We start from the raw sequence: 6,791 nt of genomic DNA on the forward strand, positions 1-6,791 counted from the left end.
GGGGGGGGGGGGGGGGGGTTCCGCAAATGTGATAATCTATGGTTTCGTATTTTATCATTCGGTCCCTTGATTAAGAAGTTAGAAGTTTGAATCCTATTTTAGTCATGAAAAGCATCTTGTAACTAGTCATTTGTTCTTAATAGGATGATTTGTAGCAAAAAGATTAGTCATTGTGTTTTTTCCTTAGAAAACCGAAAAGGAAATATTCTTAATGTTCTTACTAGGTCCATGACTCTATACGAATGAGATTTGTGTGTACTTTATTTTAAGAGAAAGTATAGGGAGCTAATGGTCTAAGCGTACAATGTGTACAATGGAAGTTTAGGAAGTATTAGAGATATGACCATTAGTGTTACATTGTCCTGTCAGGTTATGTTTTTGGAATGAGTGGGTTCATGACATGGTATTAGAGTTCTAGATCCAAAAGGTCAAGGGTTCGATCTTTGGTGAATTCCAAAATCAATTTAAGTTTTGGGATGAGTGATTTTATGACATGAGATATTTATTATCCCTGGTATTCGGATAATTATTCTGGATAATATGAGTACACATTGTACGCTTAGGTCATTAACTCCCTAATACTACCCTTATTTTAAATATAAGAACATAAAAGTAGAACACAAATATTGTTGGCTGACGAACAATTCTTTAGACATTTTAATTATTTTTTAAATAAAATTATTTAATTATTTCTAATTTATATGATAATTTAATTCGGCGTATGTTTACATTCCAAATCCGAAAAAATGAAGAGGGTTGTTTAGTCTCAACGACCAATGTAAGACAATGTCGCATCACAATGCATGGCCACACCACACAATGACGTCTTTGATCCATATAACTCACCCCTTTATTGAAAACAGACTTTGCTAAAGAAGAATTTATATAATAATTTATTCTTAAATCAATTCACTTTTTTTTTCTCCTTTTTATGTAGAATTGTAGATTATTTCGGACCATGATTTTTTTTTTATTTCATATAATTGATAATTGACAATATCAAATGTAATTTTTATATAATTTTTAAGCGTCACCAAGATATATAATTCTTTTAAGTCTATAATTGCCTTCTCGATGCAATAAGTTGGGATTAAATTTTTTTTTTTCCCACAAAGTAGCAGTTCACCAATAAGGCCGTCGAGATATATAATTGAAAAAATATTACAAGGGTTTCAAATCATGGTTTAAATCTACAAAACGAAAGTTAAGTAAAGGGTTTTAAATTGTGGTGTGCAACTGCAATTGCAGCCATATTATCAGAAGCACAATAATAATTGGTTTAGCACTAGCAGCATTGAAAAGCTTCCAAGTTGGAAGCAAAACGGAATAAGGAAGATACCCCAGGTGCAGTTGCAAGATTAAAGCAACTAGAGCTATGAACACCTACTGCCGCTTTAGGGAATCCATTGGTATCACATATGCATGTCCATAATGATTCTCTATCTTCACCATCTGCATAGTAGAGCTAAAGCAAATACGATAAAGGTTGAACACATAAAAAAGCATTGCATGCTTACTAGTTACTACAAACTCTTGAAAGAACATCTACATTTTCACTTGTTTAGGTAAGTCTCAGAAGGTTAATCTAGTAACAACAAGAAGAAGCAAAAACTAAGTAGAAAACCTCTGTAAACTAATAATCACTAAAACATATCAGCAAGTATATTGCTGCATGGGAAAATGAAAAGAATGGAAGACAATAACAAGAGTGTAGAGAAACTTAACAAGTGATTCCCTTAGGAATAACTTAACATCAAAGCACAAATATAATAAAAAAAGGAAATAAAAATATACCCCCCACAAGACACATGTGACAACCACCTTGACACAAAAAGACATCAAATTAGCAATGACAGAAAATATCTAAGTGTGGCTAAACAGAACAAAGAATCACCATCATGTAGAGAAAGAATCAGAAGCATCAATAATATGGAATAGATAGATGATTAGGAAGAAGGTAACAAAACACAAGTTAAAAAGAAAGAGATACAAACAACCTTTTGTGATGTCTAACAAGAAGAATCTCACCTACTTTTCTCCTTGCAATAGGCCGCTAGATATCATTTCATGAAGAAGTTTCTCCGCGTTATCATTTTCACCCTTTTCAAACAAAGCACGAATGATTATTTCATAAGTCACAGCATTTGGTAAGCAACCATTATCTTCCATTTTTGACAAGAAAGCCAATGCTTCATGAAGCAGGCCCTCTTTGCAAAGCCCATTGATCATAATGGTGTATTTCCACACATTTGGACGATAGCCTTTAACAGAAAGATCTTGAAAAATCTTTTACATTTTTAAATCTTCCACTTTTGCACAAGCCATCTATAAGTATGTTGTATGTACATATATTTGGGCGAATGCCTTGATCTTTAATTGTGTTGAATAAAACAAGTGCTTTGTCAACATGATGGTTTTTGCATAAAGCATCAAGAAAGGAATTGTATGTGATTATATCAGCAGGTTGACCTTTATCATGCATCTCAAGAAGAAGCTTTGAAGCACAAGATATTCTCCCTAATTTGCACAGCCATCAATAAGAATACTAAAAGTTATCGTGTCTAGAACCAAGTCCTTGCGACACATTTTTTCAAAGAGATTCAAGGTGTCATCTACCATTTTACTTTTGCACAAGCCATTAATCATTATATTGTAACTTTGAACATCAAGTGACACTCTACTTTTGGGATTGAGGTACCCGCTCAAAGGAAACATGTGAAATTCCCGTGAAGAAGAATTTACTTAAATGCCCTTATATACGTAACAAATACGATAAAAATAATAACATAGAATTTGTACTATAAATCTACAATGACAAAAAAATTACATAACATGTATATTATACGTATAGGTTATGATGGCTGAAGAAGTCATATTGACAAAAAATAATGTAATTGACTTCTGAAATAAAACTTTACCAAAAAAAAAATTTTAAAGTAAAGCATGAGTGTTAAATTTGATAAGAACAAAACAAGTACAACGATGCTGGAGCTATCGTACTATTATTTGAGTCCTGAAAGTGTTCGCTATTGTTGAATGATGGTAATAAAAAAATTCATTTGGAGAGAAAAATTATTATTGAATGATGATGATCGAAAATTAGGATTTGGAAGGATATGTGCAGGGAAAATTAGTATTTGGAGGCAAAATTAGCGAAAACTCAAAGAATTCTGTATTGTTTCACTTTTAACACCCCCATCACAAACACCACATAACAAAACTCCAAGCAAGTAACTTCTTTTAAAATGCTAATAAACAGAGACTTAGAGACAATGGAATAATGTCTACACAAGAAATAATGAAGTAATTTATCTAAGAATTAACAGAAAAACATTCTCCGAAAAAGTATTTCATAATGTACATATTTTCAGCAGAAGCAATTTCCAAGCAATACAACTGAGTAGCATTAATTAAGAAAATGGCCAAAAATCTTGAAATAACTGAACCATATTAACCTTGACTCGATGTTGCTTAGGTTGATGAAAAGACGGGACATGCATGTTAGAAGGTGGGTTTATTTTTAAGATGGAAGTGAAAACTATAAACAAATAAACAATAGCTCATGGTTGCTTATGATAAAAAGTCATAGGAATTAGTTTGATATATATATATATATATATATATATATATATATATATATATATATATATATATATATATATGGTACCTACAAAGATACGGAAAAATAAGTTTCACAACAGAGTAGCAGAGAACAAACAACAAAACAAAATTTTCAATCTTTTTAGTTTTGCTTAGTTTGTAGCATGATAAATACATGATCTCATAGAATAACAGTAAAGGACACTATTGCTATAAAGAGATCTTAAACACTAAATTTGTAAGCTATAACTAGGAATATCAACTAAAGAATCAATAAAGTAGTGGAATTCAAAAGGATGATAGCAATTGCAAAAATCGAAAGTGCAAAATTAATTAATATTATGGCATTGCTATAGTCCTCTGACCCAACAGACACAGAATTTACAAAACTATGATACATATTCAGCAACAATGAGATGTAATTTCAATTCGAGTTTATGTATATTACCTTCTTTTATCAATTCAATAAGCCTCTAGCAACCATTTCCCGAAGAAGTTTTTCCGCCATGTCATTCTCATCTTTTTCAAACAAAGCACGAATAACAGTTTCAAAAGTCACAGCATCTGGTAAGCAACCATTGTCTTCCATTTCCGACAGCAGGGCCAGTGCTTCTTCAAACAATCCCTCTTTGCAGAGCCCATGGATCATAATATTGTAAGTCCTCACATTTGGAGAACAGCCTTTAACTGAAAGATCTTGAAATATCTCTTTTGCATTTTTAAGTCTTCCACTTTTGCACAAGCCATCTATAAGTATGGTGTATGTATACATATCTGGAACAATGCCACTCTCTTTCATTTGATTGAATAACATAAGTGCCTTGTCATGTTGTTTGATATTGAACAAAGCATCCAACAAGGAATTGTAAGTGACTATATTAGCGGGTTGACCTCGATCATTCATCTTTTCAAGAAGCTCCAAGGCACAAAGGATTCTCCTTGATTTTCCCAAACCATCAATTAGAGTATTGTAAGTTACCTTGTCAGGAACCAAGTTCTTGTGATGCATCGCTTCGAAGAGATTCAAGGCATCATCGATCTTTTTACTCTTACAAAAGCCATTAATCATGATATTATAACTCCGAACATTAGGAAACGCTCTACTCCCTGCCATTGTGTTGAATACATATTTTGCCTTATTTACCTGATTAACCAGACAATATCCATCCATTAGACTGTTATAAGTAACTACATCTGGTTTCACACCACGTTTTGCCATTACAGCCAATACACTCTTAGCATCTTTGATCTTTCCTTCCTTGCATAGCCCATCGATCAAAGTATTATAGGTATAAACATCAGGAGTAATGTTTATGAGAATCATATCATTTAGCAAAAGAACGGCTTCCTTGAGTTGACCCGCAAGGCACAATCCATAAATTAGAGTGTTGTAAGTGATAACATTGGGAGAAATTCCCTTAGCAAGGATTTCAGAATATAAATGAAAAGCATCACTTACAAGGGCAACCTTGCAGAGGCTATCAATAATTGCGCTGTACATTACGACATTAGGAACAATTCCATGCCGTGGGATCTTTCTCAACACTTGAATAGCAGCTGATGTGTGTCCGGTTTTACAGAGCCCATTGATCAAGGTCCCATAAGTGACTTGGTCGAAGTGAAATCCATAAGTCAGCACTGTGGCATGAAAGTGCAGTGCTTTTTGAACATCACCACAGAGACAGAGGCCTTTCAGGATTGTTGTCAAGGTTACGGCATCAGGCTGAAAATCCATCCTGAAAATCTTGGCGAAAGCAGAGAAAGCAGCGTCATACGACTCATGCCGCAACAGCAATTGATTAAGATGTTCAAAGTAAATAAGTCGGGAGCGATTCCTCTGGCTTGCAATTGCTGAAAAAGGGAAACGGCGGCGTGGAAATGCTTCGTCTTGGAAAGGGATCCCAAAATCTTGTTAAATTGGATGATGGGAGGAGTACAACGCATAGAGAGCATGCGAGTGAAGGAATCAACAGCTTCATCAAGTGATTGGGGCTGAGAGTGAGAGTGTAGGGATGAAGTTGAAGGGAAGCAAAGACGGAGAGCGGAGTAGGGAACAGAATTTGGGAATCGAAAAGCATACCTTAATTTGATTGGTGAGGAAGAGAACAATGACAACATTCTTTTCTTGCAATCAAAACTCAAGAGGAGTATGGTAAAATCTAAAATGGAATGCGTCGAGTCGAAGAGTGCTTTCCAGTTTCCATCTTACTATGTTGATTTGAGGAGGAAAATAGAAGCAAAGAAAAAGAGAGGAGAAGTAATTAAAGAAAAATAATTATTTTTTATTGTTTGGTCAGAAAAAGAAAATAGGAATAAAAAGTTGAATAATGTGAAAAAGTTGATGGGATTTAATAAATTTTTTTAATATTAAAAGAAAATGGTGTAAAAAAATTGTTATGTTTTTTATTTTAATATTATTCTTTTTTTAATATATTTTATAATATAAAAATAAAATTATTTTTTATAATATTTTTTATTTAAATATATTTAAAAAAATAAAAATATATTCAATTTTTTTATTTTTTTCTATTTACTTTTTTTTTATTTCTTTTCTTTCAACTAAACATATTAGAGAGTGAGAATATTATCGAATTTATTGGAGATTATTCTTTTAAGAGAAAATTTTAAACGGCCCTCACAACAAGGTTTAATAAAAAAAATTGAGATGATTCATTATTAAAAATTAGTTACTTTTACCAAATAACCAATTTGAATGGATCAAGTAGTCAATTCTCTTGTCTACTTAAACAAGTCTCGAGATTTGAATTCCATTTTGTGCATGCAATAACCTATTGTAATAGCTAAAATGGTACTTGAAAATTCACATCGCTAATAAAAATAACCTCTAAAGATGCTAATGACAAATAAACTATATAAAGATTTAAAAACACGCAAAAAATTTAGATATTAAATATATATTCTAAAATATAATTTTAGGGGACAAATTTTAATATAAATTTTTATACACATTATTAGAAAAATAAGATCTTTTTATTCTTAAATTTTGATAACTTTATGTCAATTAAATTTTTTTATAAAAAATTTCATCGAGAATGGCCACATTATTTTGAAAAGAAATAGAGATCAAATTTTGCTCCAAATTTTTATATGCACCTTATAAATATTTATTCAAATGTTGTCACAAAATTAAGATCAAATGAATTTGTCATTTGTTAAATATAAAAGTTTTT

At 31.9% G+C, this 6,791-nt stretch overlaps 1 pseudogene; it reads right to left on the minus strand.

Moving 5' to 3' along the window:
• Positions 1–1,076: 1,076 nt before the first annotated feature.
• Positions 1,077–5,797, minus strand: LOC130979269 (pentatricopeptide repeat-containing protein At1g62930, chloroplastic-like; annotated as a pseudogene).
• Positions 5,798–6,791: the final 994 nt, after the last annotated feature.

The sequence above is a fragment of the Arachis stenosperma genome, chromosome 5, assembly GCF_014773155.1.
Source record: "Arachis stenosperma cultivar V10309 chromosome 5, arast.V10309.gnm1.PFL2, whole genome shotgun sequence".
Lineage (NCBI taxonomy): Eukaryota > Viridiplantae > Streptophyta > Magnoliopsida > Fabales > Fabaceae > Arachis > Arachis stenosperma.